The following is a 17,208-nucleotide window of genomic DNA, read 5'->3' as shown; positions in this document are numbered from 1 at the left end:
ACAGGTACCCAATTTTTACTATACCAAAAGTGATAGACAATATTTCAGTTCTTTGGAACAGAGTATATATCTAAATTCCAGGAATTATCTTTATGAATGAAAAGCATTAAAGGGGAATATTTCTTAGAAATAACAAGCCAGCTTGACCTATTGAGATAGAGTCAATTCCTGATTATCTGTGTTAATTAGTGACAGTTTTAGCAGGGGCACTGAAATCCTCCAATATCCCACACACTTGACTCTGATCATCCAGATGGTTAATCTCTTACTACCCTCTAATTTAGATCCCAGGCATTTTCAAAGGTAGCCTAGATGAAAAAGGGAAAACATGAAGTGATATAAAGATACAAAGGTTGGGATAATAAAAATATTGAGTAAATACAAGGTATGGTACTTGGAACCAGCGTTCCTAGTTCATATCCACTTTCCAGCCATGTATCCATGAACTAATCACCTACTGTCTGTGCATCAGTTTCTCCATCTGTAAATTGGGGTCAGTGGTAGTATGTACTTCAAATATTGTTGGAGGGAATGACATCATTCAGGAGGAGCGCATGGTAAATAGAGAATGATACAATAATCATCAGATCAATAATCAAACCAACACATAAAACTTAAATTGAAAATGGCTCTTTTATGAACTGTCTGCCAGACTACAGTCTATCTCCATCCACTCAGTCATGGGTTGAAAGATGAAGCCCAGGTTGGCAGGAGAAATCTCCATTCAGTTTTCTTTAAATAAGCTCCAGAGGGCTTTTTTCTCCTGGCCACTACTGTTTACTCTGGCACTCAAAGTTAGCAGCAAGAACTATTAGCAAAACCCCCCAAATCACATGGATATCAATACAATAAAAATCTTCCAAGATTCCATATCCTGCCTATGCTGCAAATCCAGAAACATCCACTGACCTCCTTTTTGCACTGACTGATGACAATGCAGATATTTCAGGCTGCAGTTCCCTGTTCACTGCAGTCTGTCTGAGGTTGTTTTACCCCTAGACTATTTTTGCTCATATGGTTGCTCTTAGCCACAGACATTCAAATAGAAACCAGAGAGATCCAAATCCTTGGGAGGAACCTATAAACAAATGCAGGAAGAAGCATCCAGTCTGACCATGGCGCCCATAAAAGTTTCTGTAGACAGAATATAAGGGACTGGATTCCCAAAAGCTACATTTGAGAACTTGCCTAAATCTTTCTTAGAAAACTAGCTACTTCACAAGGATGGAAGGATGGAAATTGACAGGAGCAGGTTGGGGAAAGCTTATTCGTTGTGTGTGTGTATACAAAAGATTTCCCTTTTGGGGGCTCAGAAGAGCTGAGGACAGCTGGGTATCTGCCATTTTGTCCCTAGGTTCTAAAACATAGAGAAAAACATCAGCCAAGTTAAGGTATATTTCAATTAAGAAAGGAAAATGGTAAAAATAGATTTTTAAAATATTTATTTAAGAGTGTTCACGCACATGCAGGTGTGCAAATGGGGGAGGCACAGAGAGAGAGGGAGAGAGAGAATCCCAACCAGCTTCCATGCTATCAGCATGGAGCCTGATGCAGGCTCGATCCCACTAACTCATGAGATCACGACCTGAGCTGAAATCAAGAGCTGGACTCTTAACCAACTGAGCCACCCAGGTGCCCCAAAATAGACTCTAAATACCATGAGCAGTATCTGTTTGGGGATCAACAAGTAACACCAAACCCAACTTATAAGTATCCGAATACCATTAACCACTAAAAAACTCTCTAATTCTGTAGAACCCTGAAATGTAGTATTCAACCATGTATAAGGCCTTCCAAATTTCTATTCTTTCTCTCAGAGTGTCAGGTTCTTTCTCTTCTCCTCCCCACACCATCCTGATTGATCTACCATCCACCAAGAAATTGACACAAAATAAGGAAAGGAGGGAACCCAAACCATGAGGCTGCTCTTGCAAAATTCTCTGATTTGAGTATAAATTCAACTTACCAGCAGTTTCATTTATCACAACCCTAGGTCACATGAACTAATTGGCACGTTATCACCTTTGAAGGATTTTGAGCCATAAATCCCCAATGCTTCAGTGCTAGAGAGAAACAGAACAGGCAATATTATCTGAAGCCCTACTGTCCTAACTTAATGAGAACACTGAGCCACTGGATCTAAATACATAAAACAAGCAAACAAAAATATCTTTCCCCAAAGCAATAAGAAAACTAGAAAGAATTCTTACTTTCACAAGTGGCCAAATCTTTAAATGTGTGCCTATTAAATACATCTTCTAAGACTACCTGGAAAATAATGTGCAGCTTGCCAAAACAAAATCAGCTTACAGAACATTTTCACCTTTTCGCCTTCCAACGAATTTCTTGTTTTCCCATCCAAACAATAACCTTATTGTTTACACTGAAGTACAGTACATGACTAGTCATGTTAGGAAGTGAATGAATTGTTGTCCTGTCAACAGTTTTTTTTTTTTCCCCACATACCTATTATATCTAGGAATTCCTTCTGAAGTTAGAAACTTTGAAGAAAATATACACTGCTTTCATCTGTTTTCATTATCCTGAGTTCCACTGGCATATAGACTAGGGTTGCTTAGCAATGTGAACTTAGTAGTAGTTGTAGTATTTGTACAGGTTTCTGAGTATATACTGTTGTATCCTTGTCAAATCTGGTGAGAATTTTGGTCCACAATGCTTTCCGTGTTTTATTTAAGCTCAGGTTAAACGCATGAATGCCTGTACAGGTTCAGTTTACTTAGTGTCACACGAATATATGGAGACACAGTAAGGACTGAGGCCTGAAACGGGACACTCTAAAATCCTTCCTTTCCCTTTCCTCTCTCACAGCCCCTTGAAACTCAGGAGCCTATTGGTGAAGAGGAGCTAGCAGATGTCCATCCCTGTATGATCTGGATGACATTCCCTTTTTAATTAACCCAGAAAAAGTGAACATAAATAAGATCTTTTCACTGTAAGTCAGAAAAAAAGTTCAGTTCAGTAACATGCAGATGTGAGACAAAAACTCAATATTCTGTCAATCACAGCACAAACAGAAAAGCACTCATGTCTTCCTATCCTGTTCAACAGCCATAAAGAAAAAGTCTATCAGAGAAACTGATGCATGCAGTTGGATGAAATAAGTTCCATGCAGTATGCATTTCCAGCCTCCTCCAAGGCCATGCCTACACTGACAAACACCTAAACTTTGCCTTCATATGTTCAACTTAAGTGCCCACAAAACTCTTATCATATGGACCAACCAGCTTTCAGCTTCACCCTTCATTTCTATTTGCTTTTTATCCTATAGTCTTCCATTTCTTTGTTTTTCTTAATTGTGGAAGGGGTGACATAGTATGAAAAATAAAGTTTATCTTTAGTTCCTTAGTGTGCTCAGAATTCTAGGGCCAAATAAAATTTTGCCTAAGACACCTATATTCATGTATGAATATGTTTTCTCAAAAGCTTGTTGATGTCTATGTACAAATGATTAATAATGATTCTTTAGGAAAAGTAAAATATTTCAATCTGATTGTTTCCTCTCATGGGTGAGAGACAGGAATACACAGAAACTAAATATTTTTCTCCACCTTACTCTCCCATCTTTCCAACAGGCTAGCCAGGCATGTTCTCATGATGAAGGCAGATGTGCACCAGTGTAACCAGAAACATGTCAGTACAACTGACTTTCAAGGCTCTGCATGTGTCCCATCTGCTACCGTTTCAGTGGCCAAACTTAGTCACATGGCCACAGTCAAAATCAGGAGGCACATAAATAGACTCCATTACCTTATACATCAAAAGGTATGATTACAAGCAGAAGAGAATGGGAGTCATTAAGGCAGTGAATCTACATCAGTCATAGATGTATTCACAGTCACTGATGATAATATAGAGACCCAGAGATTGTGTCAGAGATGAAACTAGAACCCAGGTCTCTCGACTTATGGTTTACTCCTCTTTTTAAGACATTCACTGCCTTTATTAAAGAGCAAGGAAATGACTGACATAAGCATCCCATAATCAGCTTCAGTATTATCAAATATAACCCATACTCTCCAAAATAGTGCCTAAGAATACTGAATTTATGAAATACATGTGAACCAGACGCACCTGGGTGGCTTAGTTGGTTAAGCATCCAACTCTTGATTTTGTCTGAGGTCATGATCTCACGGTTTGTGGGATCGAGCCCCACATCGGGCTCTGTGCTGACAGTGTGGAGCCTGGCACCTGCTTCGAGTTCAGTGTCTCCCTGTCTCTCTGCCCCTCCCCCACTCATGCTGTCTGTCTCTCTCTCTCTGAAAAATGAATAAACATTAAAAAAATTTAATAAAATAAAATATATGTGAACCAAACATAAAACCTTCATTCCCTGGTCTGGTGTTTTAGGAGTTAAAATATTATGCTATTAGCGCAATGTAGGCAAAGCAACTATTAGAAAAAGAGAACAAACTATGAAGGCCGGAGACATACTCTATTAAGAGTTGCCAGGTGTAGCAAATAAAAATACAGGATGCAGGATGCCTGGGTGGCTCAGCTGGTTGAACTCCTGACTGTTGATTTCAGATCAGGTCATGATCTATGGTTCATGACTCCAAGCCCTGAGTTGGGCTCTGCACTGGCAGCATGGAGGCTACTTAGGATTCTCTCTTTCCCTCTCTCTCTGCCCTTTAACCACTTGTGCTTGCTCTTTTTGTCAAAATAAATAAATAAACATTTAAAAAACATTAAAAAAAATACAAGATGCTAAATTAAACCAGAATTTCATAAATAGGGGTGCCTGGGTGAGTCAGTTGGTTAAATATATAACTCTTGATTTTGGCTCAGGTCATGATCCCATAGTTCATGAGTTCCAACCCTGTGTTGGGCTCTGTACTGCCTACTTGGGATTCTCTCTCTCCTTCTCTCTCTGCCCTTCCCCTGCTCATGCTCAAGCTGTCAAAATAAATATTTTTTAAAAATATTTAAAAAATACAAGATGCTAGGTTAAATTAGAATTTCATAAATAGGGGCACCTGGTTAAGTGTCTGACTCTTAATTTTCACTCAGGTCATGATCTCACAGTTATGAGACCCAGTTGCAAGTTGGGCTCCACACTGTGCATGAAGCCTGCTTGGGATTTTTTCCTTCTCTCTCCCTCTGCTCCTCCCCTGCTCACTCTCTCTCAAATTAAATAAAAATTAAAAAAAAAGAATTTCATAAATAACGATTTATGTTTTAGTATGTCTTATGCATTTTCTTTGGAATATACTTATAGTGAAAAAATTTCATTATTTATCTAAAATTCAAATTTAACTAAACATCCCTTATTTTACCTAGAAATCTTAACTCTATTAGCAGATTAAAAATACATATAAATCATAACAATATATACATGCATTATATTAATAATTCATTATCAATTTTTTTCAGAGGAGAATTACCATAAGTATTCAGAATAAAGGTACTTTTATAATGAAAATTATTGTCATATTTGGCATATTAATAACTTCCAAAACAAATTTTTCCACAGAATTACATAAATAAGAAAAAACAGGGGTGCCTAGGTGGTTCCATCAGTTAAGTGGCCAACTCTTGATTTCTGTGCAGGTCATGATCTCAAGGTTAGTGAGTTTGAGCACTGCGTCAGGGTTCTGTGCTGTCAGTGCAGAGCCTGCTTGGGATCTCTCTCTGCCCCTCCCCTGCTCACACTCTTTCTTTCCTCCTCTCTCTCTCTCTCTCTCTCTCAAAAATAAACATTAAAAAAAAGGAACAGTAGGATTTCATATGCATATATGGCAGTTGATTCCATAATAGGGTTTGAATGCATAGGAACAACAATAAATGTATTAAGATTCTGGAACCTTTGCTGTGCCTTTGATGGGCCAGAAAAGTGAAAACACAGAGAAGGAGCTATCTGGATTCCACAATCACTGTGGAAGAGGTTGCCCCAGATATAATAAGGAGATATGGGTTCATCGGCCTCAGTAATTTCTTCTCAGTGCCCTTCAGTGCTCCACTGGCAAGAAGATATCACTAAGTAGATTTAATTCCTTCTCTCTAGGAACTCCAAACACAATTTTTGTGAAGAAAAGAAGCATATGAGTAGCTGAGAGAGTCCAAAATTGTAAATATATATATATGTATGTATGTAGGTATGTAGGTAGGTAGGTATGTGTATATATATGTAAAAATATATAAAGTAAAATATATATATGTATATATGTATATATATATATATATATATATATATATATATAAAGTAAAAAATTTAAAAATTAAATGTAAAAGATTTTTGTCAGTGTGAATCAGTACATGAGATGAAGAGTTAATAACTATCTGGTTCTATCAATAACTGTCAATGGGAAGGAATTAAAAAACAAAAACCAACAACAACATAAAACTTCCTCTTAAATCTAGCCAAGCTATCTGTTAAAGCTGGTTCCCATTAAATGTTTGTTAATTTAATTTATAAAAGCCAAAGCCCAATGGATGCTGTCTGCTGTACACAATAGGGGCTGTATGTGTACAGACTGGCTTGCTGCCAGTATATAGTGTCATACAGACTGGTATCTTGTATGTAAACATTGCATGAATCTTTAATAATCAAAATTTTAAAAAAATCTTTATGGCTCCAATACTCTCGTAATGCAAAGTAAATACTGAACTTCCTGTGTTGACATTGTGGGCCTTCTTACTGGCACATAGTTGTGAGCAGACGTTTGTTTCACCATTTTCATAGGTCAAAGTTTTTACTTCCGTTAGGGAGAGAGAGGAAGTTCCCTCTAAAGGACAATCGTCTCTGTGTTATATGCTTTATTGTCACTGGGCTGGAATATTACATTTAATAAAGCTCCTTATATTATAGAATGCTTGTTTCTAAGTTAAATATTGAATATGTAGAACTTTTGGATACATAAATATCTTAAGGATATATAATTAAGCATTTAATTTTTCTCTGAACTTCCTACCAACCAAGTTGAAATTTTTAAAGAGAGAATATTTATTCTCTTCTCCTGGCTTCTGTTCAGTCCATAATTATCTCCCACACAGCTTTTATCCCTTTCCCTACCCTACAGTCAGACAATGCGAGAAGCAGACATTGTTTTTTTCACTCTGCCAATTAGGAAGTCTTTGGTGGGCATCTTCTAAATGCTCTACACTGTGCTAGATAGAATGGAGGATAAAGAGCAAGTGTAAGACATGTCCTGGTCTCTAGCAATTTACAGTCCACTAACAATATCCCCACAATGGCTTTGTGTTGGGGTTTTGTCACTTATATAAAAGCCTCCTACTGGCCGTATAATGGCCAGTAATCAATGTGGATCCCCCTGGATGCCTGTGGTGCAAAACACTGAGATACAGGTTAATCTCATCCATCTTTTTAAAAGAATTATTTATTGGAGGCACCTGGGTGACTCAGTTAAGCTTCTAACTCTTGATTTCAGCTGAGGTCATGATCTCACAGCTCATGAGTTCAAGCCCTGCTCACTGGCAGCACAGACTTTGCTTGGGATTCTCTTGCTCCCTCTTTCCTGCTCATGCTCTCCCTCTCTCTTTCGCAAAATAAATAAATAAAGCTTAAAAAATATTTTTTTTATTAGTGCTCATCATGACCCACTGCAAACATATTTGTTTAATCTTGAGTGTGGCTGTGTTTGTGTGTGTGCAAGAAAGAAAAAGGGAGAAATTTAACTTATATAGCTTCAACGTTAACTTTAAAAATATCAGTCTGAAAGGGTCAATGCAGCACCCAATGATCCACAACTGGATGTCTACTTTACCAAAGGAAGGGGGCAGTTAAGGGTTTAAAAATCAGAATAGATGTTTGATACAACATTGAACAAACAACAGGTTAACTGACTGTTGTTGTTACTTGTTTTGCTCAGTTTTGTTTTCCAATGTTAACTGGTTGCCATGATATTCTGTGGATGTCATTTAATTCACAGTCCAGGACGTCACTTAGGCATGGGGAGAATGTGGTTTGTTGATGAAAAACTTATCTGTGTGCAATATTCATGTGGACTTCATTCCTATCAAAATAAGATGCTTTATTTAGCCAATGAGTTGGGATTTTTTAAAAAAATTCCTTTGTGCTAAAGTCATCCCTATATCTCATTTCAAAACCAACCCAAATATATTAGAACCAAAGAGAAGCATTCAGTCAGCACTTTGTCAAACTCTAGAATGTTGATTTGTTAAAACTAACATGTTTTTACTTTGTTTTCTTATACATACCTCTTAGTTTCATCCAGCCAAGTACTTTTCCATTTGAACAGATGGCAGAAACAAGAGGGTTTGACAAATGTGGCTATTCACACCTATAGTATGGCTTCAAGTGGGTGAAAATTGGCAGCTAAGGTCTATGAGGAACATTTGTGGATTTGGTATCTGAAGACCAAGTTGCAGTGTTGGTTCTGTTTCTTGCCTGATTGACACTGGATAGACCCTTCAATGTCTACTGGGTGGCAATCCTGTCTTTCAGATACAGATGATACATAAGGCTTGCAGTATTATGGGGGAGGGTTGGATAAGAGAGGGTATACAGAAGTGTTTTATATAGGGGAATGCTGCAGTATGGTTTCTGCAACTCCATAAAACGAGGGGAGAACCACCCGCGAAGTCTTCTGAAGATATCACTCAGAGTAAACTTTGTTCTCTCTTGAGTACCAGATCTTGGTCAGTCACTTTGCCTTGTAGTTGCCCTGATGACAGAACCATTGGGAATTTTTGCTGCTAAGCCTTCAAGAAGAGCCAGAATGTACCACAATAAACTTGAAGAGTATTTCTGATTGAAAAAAAAATGGTAAGAAATATTGATGGTTTAGAGAATTTAAGTCAAAATAAAAACTCACAAGTAAATGTTCTATGAGCTTAAAAATACTGGGTGCCTTATTTTTTAAATAACATGTAGTAAGATAATTAACATGAAAGTTGAAATTAAGTGTCCATAGAAAAGGTGGAAATTTTTAGCAAATGTACTAAACAATTAGACTAATAAAAATCACTGTAAATAGAGGTGGAGCACTGAAATTAAAATCAGAAATGAAAGAGGAGAAATAATAACAAACACTGAAGAAATACAATTGTAACAATATTATGAAAATTTATATGCCAACAAATTGGGCAACCTAGAAGAAATAAATTCCTAGAAACATATAACCTCCCAAAATTGAATCTCGAAGAAATAGAAAATTTCAACAGCTTGATTGCCAGCAATGAAACTGAATTAGTAATCAAAAAACTCCAAACTAAAGTCTAGGACCAAATGGCATTCCAGGCGAATTCTACCAAACATTTAAAGAAGAGTTAATACCTACTCTTCTCAAATTATTCCAAAAAAAATAGAAGGCAAGTTTCCAAATTAATTCTATAAAGCCAGCATTATCCTGATACCAAAACCAGATACAGACACCACTAAAAAAGAGAACTATATGCCAATATCCCTGATGAACGTAGATGCAAAAATCCTCAACAAAATACTAGCAAGACAGATTCAACAAAACATTAAGAAAAGATTATTCAAGGGGCGCCTGGGTGGCTCAGCTGGTTAAGCATCTTGACTCTTGGTTTCAGCTCAGGTCATGATCTCACAGTTTGTGGGTTCAGGCCCCCATAGGGCTCTGCACTGACAGCACGGAGCCTACTTGGGATTTTCTCTCTCTCTCTCTCTCTCTCTCTGTCTCTCTCCCCCTCCCCTGCTCCCTATCTCTCTCACTCTCTCAAAACAAACAAACAAACAAATAAATAAATAAATATCATTTAACACGATTGAGTGGGATTTATTCCCAGGATGCAAGGGATGGTTTAATATTTGCAAATCAATCCACATGATACATCACATCAACAGGAGAAAGAATAAAAACCATATGATCATTTCAAGAGATCCAGAAAAAGTATTTGACAAACATCCATTCATGATGCAAAACCTCTGCAAAGTAGGTCTAGAAGGAATATACCCCAATGTAACAAAGGCTTTATATGAAAAACCCACAACAAACATCATACGCAGTGGGAAAAAACTGAGAGCTTTCCCCTAAGGTCTGGAACAAGACAAGGATGTCCACTCTCACCACTTTTATTCAACATAGTACTAGAAGTCCTCGCCACAGAAACTAGACAACATAAAGAGATAAAAGGCATCCAAACGAGTAAGGAAGAAGTAAAACTTTCACTATTTGCAGATGACATAATACTATATATAGAAAACCCAAAAGATTCCACCAAAAAAATTACAAAATACTAGAAATAATAAATGAACTCAGTAAAGTCACAAGATACAAATCAAATATACAGGAATCAGTTGCATTTCTATACACTAATAATGAAGCAGCAGAGAGAGAAATTAACAATCCCATTTACAATTATACCAAAAATGATAAAATACCAAGGAATAAACATAACCAAAGAGTTGAAAGACCTGTACTGTGAAAACTATAAAACATCAATGAAATAAATTGAAGATGATACAAATAAATGAAAATATATTCCATACTCATGGGTTCAGAGAACAATTATTGTTAAAATATCTGTACTACGCAAAGCAATCTACAGACTTAATGCAATCCTTATAAAAATGCCAACAGACTTTTTTCACAGAACTAGATTAAATAATCCAAAAATTTGTATGGAACAACAAAGGATCTCCAATTGCCTAAGTAATCTTATAAAAGAACAACAAAACTGGAGGTATCATAATCCCAGATTTCAAGATATACTATAAAGCTGTGGTGATTAAAACAGTATGGTACTGGCACAAAAACAGACACATGGATCAACAGAACAGAATGAAGATCCCCAAAATAAACCCAGGATTATGTGGTCAATTAATCTATGACAAAGGAGGAAAGACTATGCAAGGGAAAAAAGGCAGTCTGTTCAACAAATGGTGCTGGGAAAACTGTAAAGTTACATGCAAAAGAATGAAACTGAATCACTTTCTTATACCATACACATAAACTCAAAATGGATTAAAGACCTAAATGTGAGAACTAAAACCATAAAAATCCGAGAAGAGAGCACAGGCAGTAATTTCTCTGAAAGTGGCTGTAGCAACATATTTTTGTATATGTCTCCTGAAACAAGGGAAACAAAAGCAAAAATAAACTACTGGGTCTACATCAAAATAAAAATCTATGCAGCAAAGGAAACAATCAACAAAAAGACAACCTACTGAGAAAGAGAAGATATTTGCAAATGATATATGTGATAAGGGGTTAGTATCCAAATATATAAAATACTGATGTAACTTAACACCAAAAAACCTCAGATAATCCAATTTAAAAATGAGCAGAAGACATTAACAGGCATTTCTCCAAAGACGACATACAAATAGCCAACAGATACATGAAAAGATGCTAAGCATCAGTAATCAGGGAAATGCAAATCAAAACCACAATGGGATATGGCCTCACACCTATCAGAATGGCTAAAATCAAAAACACAAGAGACAACAAATGTTGGCGAGGATGTAGAAAAAAAGGAACCCTCATGCACAGTTGGTCAGAATGCAAACTTGTGCAGCCACTGTGGAAAACAGTATGGGGGTTCCCCAAAAATTAAAAACCGAATTACCATATGAACTACTGGGTATTTACCCAAAGAATATGAAACACTAATTTGAAAAGATATATGCACCCTATGTTTATTACAGCATTATTTACAAGAGCCAAATTGCAGAAGCAGCCAAGTGTCCCATCAATAGACAAATGGATAAAGAAGATGGGGTGTGTGTGTGTGATATTGAATATTACTCAGCTATAAAAAAGAATGAAATCTTGCCATTTGCAACAACATGGATGGAGCTATAGAGAGTATAATGCTCAGTGAAATAAGTCAGAAAAAGAGGAATACCATATGATTTCACTCATGTAGAATTTAAGAAACAAAACAAGTGAACAAAGAAAAAAAAAGAGACAAATCAAAAAACAGACTCTTAACTATAGAGAACAAAGTGATGGTTACCAGAGGGGAGGTAAATGGGGGGTGAAGTAGATGAAGGGGATTAAGAGTACACTTATCATTAGGAGCACTGAGTAATGTATAGAATGCTGAATCACTACATTAAACACCCAAAACTAATATAACATTGTATGTTAATTATACTGGAATTTAAAAATAAGTCAATAAAAAATTTTAAAAACATCATAATTAATCATTTTTTTCCTGAACTTCCTACCAGTCAAGCTGAAATTTAAAAAAAAGAAATGATGTAATTCTCATTGTAAAACATCGCAATATAAAATATCAGTGTAAAACAACTTTTATTTCTGGGAACAAATTATAAAGAGGATTTATTCTTTTTTAATGAGATATAATTGACATATAACATTGTATTAGTTTTAGGTGTACAACATAATGGCTTGATATGTGCATGCTGCAAAATGATTACCACACCAAATTTAGTTAACATCTGTCACCTCACATAGTTCTATTTTTTTCCTGTGATGAGAACTTCTAAGATCTCTCTTAGCAACTAAAAATTAAAGTGCTGTTAACTATAGTTAACATGCTATACATTACATCCACAGAACTTACTGATCTTATAACTGGAAATTTGTACCTTTTGACTCCTTCCTTCCCCCCACCCTTTCGTTCTTTCTAGAACCCTAATCAAGATATAATGCTACAATTCTCAAGCTTTGGAGTACATGCCCCTAGGAATGTGTTGATATGCCAAGGGTGTACCTAAAGCCACAGAGGACTAAGAGCAATTGGGGTAAATGACTTAACAATTTGGGGTGAAATTCACCTATGTTTATATTACTATAAACATGTCTTATCAAACAGGAGCAAAATTTTCACTTGCCTTCATAATAAAAACATGTCTAGAAATGTTCTCTTCTAGATAGCCTACACCCCAAGGCTATACTCCTCTGCTAGTGGAGTCCTTTTGCAGAATTTTCTGATGTTCTGACATAATGACAGTATCATAATAACAGTTTTAGAGAAAATACCAACATATCTATATCTATATCTATATCTATATCTATATCTATATCTATATCTATATCTATATCTATATCTATATATCTCCCTAAAAATCCAGGGCAGAATATTAAAACATGATTCATAAAGGTGCATATTCCCAGAACCAAAACAGAGAAGCTTGTTTTTGGCCAAGCTGCCTGTGGTCTAACTCTTAAAGAAGCAAGTTAATCTCAAAATGTGGTCCTCAGAGCACTTGCATCAGAAAACCCTGGGAATGCTTATTAAGATGAAAATTTAGGGTTGCCTGGGTGGCTCAGTCAGTTAAGTGTCCAACTCTTGATTTCATGGTCTCATGGTTGTAAGATTGAGCCCTGTGTATGTGGAACCAGTACTCCACACTGAGTATGGAGCCTACTTGGGATTCTCTCTCTCCCTCTTCTCTGCCCCTCCCCCGCTTGGGCTCGCTCGCTCTCTCTCAAAATAAGTTAATAAACATTGTGTGTGTGTGTGTGTGTGTGTGTATTCATTCATGCCCCAAAGGATGATCACTTCTGGAGCAGAGGCCCAGGAATCTTCATAGGAACTTATTAGAGAATTGATACATAAACACACTAAAAGTTGAAAACAATTTAAAATGGTTGGAGGGATGGAATTAAATTTCCCTAGTCCAGCTTTTCTGTATCTTGCTTTTCTCAGCTGGCCTTTTTGCAACAGCATGGTGCAGCTAAACCCCTAACAATTTAGAGCTGATTTAAGGGAGAACCAGAACCATATATTTTGAATACCAAGACTCTACGTGAAAAGTTTATTATTCTACTGGAGACCCTGAGAGCCTGACATACAGCCTCACTCAGCTGGAGAAGCAGTAACATTCACCTGAGAAGGATTATCAGGGTCACCAAAAAGAAGGTCAAACAAAGAGGGTCTAAAACCCCCTTTTAATCTGCTCAAGTGCCTGAACAAATATTTGAATGGAGACCACACCTCAGACCATCTTTTCCTTTCACAAAAATCAAATTCCCCAGGTTGTTAAGAGATAGCATACTAAAATATGGTTCTATAGTCTATCTGACTTCCTCAGAACAGATTTTCTCAGTCTTTAATTTATTAATTGGCAGAGTTTTGAAGAGGAAGGTAAAAATGCAAATATCTTTTTCTTGAACTTACTGGACCAGAGACTCTGTGTTGGACAGAATCTTCTAAGACCAAGTTTCTGTATCCCAAAGATACTCAAAGTAGGATTCAGGAATCAACAAGGATCCACATCAGCATCCCCCAGGAGCTTGTCAGAAATGCAGAATCTCAAGCCCCTATCCCAGCACTACTGAAACAGAGTCTGAAGCTTAACAAAATCCTCAGCAGATCTGTATGTACATCAGAGTCTGAGAAGCAAGGCTAGAGAACACATTTGGAGAACCAGTGCCAAAGACAATGACAGAAATGGTTGTAACCTGGAAAACTTTAAGAATCAGTCTTACAGTTCATTCACCTTGGCTTCTGAAAAACCCTGGTATTATTTCCAAAGAACATCTGCTCTGGCGCAGGGAGTTTTCACTACAAAAACTACATCTGAAGGCTATATGTAAAGCAAATCCTTCTACAATTTAGAAAAGCCAAGATTTATGCTATGGATTGTATCTTTCTTGGCCTATGGACAGTTTTGATTTGCATCAAACCTGCCTCATGCAGATAAGAGATGCTGAAAGAATTAGAACTTTGTCTGCCATCTGAATCTACTCCTCTGGAGAGAAATAGCCCATTTCCCAGCTGCAGCTGGGAACATATCATCCCATTTTAGCTGACAGATTATCAGAGATTTTCCAAATTACTATTCCCAAGCCACTCTGAGTCCCAAGCACATACTCTGAATCAGGTGCGTGTGAAATACAAACAGGGCTTAAATTGGAAAGAAAAAGCTGAAGCTCAAGCCTTAACAAGCAAAATGCACATGTTAATAAAACCCATGCACGGCTTCAAGTCCATGTAAGGTATGGATCAACCAGCAATAGCAAGGTTCCCATCGGAATCTTCCCAGCATACAGTCATGACTCATGCCCAGAGCCATCTTGTCCTTGTAAGAATAGCATAAATCATCATCCAATATTAAAAATGATGCCAAAAGTGCATTTTATTCAAATGCATTCCTTAAAATAATTGCTGAGAAAATAATGCAAGAGTGTTCAACTGACAACTGACTCTTTAGTGTTCACATCTGGAGGGAAAAATATGTCATGGAGTAGTTAAGTGGATTCTAGAGATGCTGGAAATTCCTAAACCCACAAAAGTCCAAGTACATGAGTTTGTTTTATTCTTTTGAAGAGGAAACTTCTATGCCTCAGTCACACCTACAAACAGTACAAAGAGGTCTCCTACATTTTGTAATGCAAACCTTATCATGTTTTCCTTTCCTTTTCTTCTTGTCTTTCTTCTTTCATATTTTAGCCAACAGCATCAGAAAAAAAAAGTATTTGTCATGGATTCCTATAAGCTCTCTCCCTTCCCTCTCTCACACATTCTTTCCACCAACATTCACACAAGCTCAGAAGTCTTTCACAATTATAATAAACCATCTTTGACTCTGTTTTTCCTCCTGCTACCCCTCTCTTAGGCTATTCTAATTAAGTGTACATTTACTACTCCACTCCTCACCTTCTATATGGTGTGAATACCCCCAGAAACAGCCTCTCAGACAGGGATTCAAGGGTGTGATCCTAGAAAAAGTGATAGGGGAGTAGAAAAGTATGAGGAAGGGCATAAAGTTCATAGAGGGGATATTATCCAACCAGTCACCACGGGGGCAACTTAAGGTAAGTCCCCTTGGGGGTCTCTGAGAGATAGCATAGAGTTATCTCAATAGAAAGGCAAAGGACTAGGGTATTTAGGTATCAAACTTTTTTCTGTCATTGTTTGATGTCTGTTTCTGGGGACTTTAACTCTGTCATTTTGGCTTGCTCTGTGCTTAGGCTAAGGGTGCTCTTTAGCCAAAATGATGAATGAATGAATGAATGAATGAATGAACAAAAGAATGAAAGGCCTCAAGCAAAGCAACCTTTGGAATATAGAAGTGACTACCAAAGGGATATAAGCAGGCTATCAATACCCGCTACACCTCTGTTCATTTCTCCACTCAAGCCCCTGTAAGAGCTTTAACTAAGTATCAGTGTGGCTAAAGTGCTTAGACTAATTTCAGAAATTATACTACTTGTTAGTCAGTAAAGACTATCAGCCACTGCTTCCTTCTTGAAGCTCCAGGACAACACATCTTTCTGAGTGTTGTCCTTTCTCTCCTGCCACTCTTTTTAATTCTTTCTGGTCTATCTTCTTCCACCTAAACTTAAAATGTTAGGACCCTTTCCTTTCCTCTTCTCATCTTTCTCTTGCTGAGTAAGTTTATCTGTCCCTATGGCTTCACTTACCATTTATATCACAACAACTTACAAACTTGTATCTCTGGTAGCTCAGACCTCCTGACCAATGATGTTGATGGCCTACATGATATCTGACATCTCAAAATTGCTTCAAATTAGGCACCAGACTTCATATTCCATCCCTCTTTTCCCCTAGAAGGAAAAAAAATGTTCCTCATCTACTGTTTTCTATCTCTGTGAATAATACCACCTTCTACTCAGTTGGGCAAGCTGGGAAACTAGAAGTCAGCCTTGACACATGCCTATCTCCTGCCTCTGCAATCTTCATTTAATTATTGGATTTTATCCACTTGATCCTACCAGTAATTTATTCCTTAAATCCATCCACTCCTGTCCAATTCCTGGTCCATCCTTACCTCTTAATATAGCATCCAACTGGTTTCCTCAGATCTGTTCTTCACCATACAGCTTGAGGGAGCTTTTAACAATGCAACTCTGATTGTGTCACTGCCCATGGGATCTGGCTCTTGTCTGCTTCACCTGTCCCATCCAGTACTACTTTCTACCTAGCTTTCTTTCCTGTTCCACCTATGCTTATCTCATTTCTGTTTTGATATCTTATCTCTCTTTTTGCCTCTGACACTGGAATCTTAATAACTCTTGTTCCCTTGACCTTAAAGCCACTTCTCCCAGTATGTCTTTCCATTAACTAACTTCTACTCATCCTTCAAATAGAAGCTTAAACACAACTGCCTCAAAGAATCCTCTCATGCTTTTCCTGATTCCTCCAAGAAAAGAGTTGGTTCCCTTAGTATTCCATTGTTTAGAAAATCTCACTGAAGCTCTTAATTCTTATAATCATAATTAAATATTTGTGTAATGTGTGTTGCCTGTCTCAGTGTAAGCTCCCTGAGAACAGGTAATGTGCCAATTTAATTCACAGCTAAATACC

General features: G+C 37.2%; 2 long non-coding RNA genes across 2 annotated transcripts in view; one reads left to right on the top strand and one right to left on the bottom strand.

Annotated features, from left to right (window-relative positions):
- Positions 1 to 17,208, bottom strand: part of LOC109274704 (uncharacterized) — a 54,053-nt gene that overhangs the window by 10,252 nt on the left and 26,593 nt on the right. The window contains exon 2 of the long non-coding RNA XR_002083789.2: positions 16,305 to 16,448. This is a non-coding gene — a long non-coding RNA (uncharacterized LOC109274704). The remainder of the gene's footprint in view (positions 1 to 16,304; positions 16,449 to 17,208) is intronic.
- The window catches only part of LOC128773494 (uncharacterized), a 58,629-nt gene that overhangs the window by 29,102 nt on the left and 12,319 nt on the right, over positions 1 to 17,208 (top strand). The gene's annotated exons all lie outside the window — the stretch shown is intronic.

The sequence above is a fragment of the Panthera pardus genome, unplaced genomic scaffold (assembly GCF_024362965.1).
Source record: "Panthera pardus isolate Hobbes unplaced genomic scaffold, ASM2436296v1 HiC_scaffold_25, whole genome shotgun sequence".
Taxonomy (NCBI): domain Eukaryota; kingdom Metazoa; phylum Chordata; class Mammalia; order Carnivora; family Felidae; genus Panthera; species Panthera pardus.
Note: the sequence above shows the minus strand (reverse complement) of the source record. Positions and strands in the feature narration are given on the sequence as shown.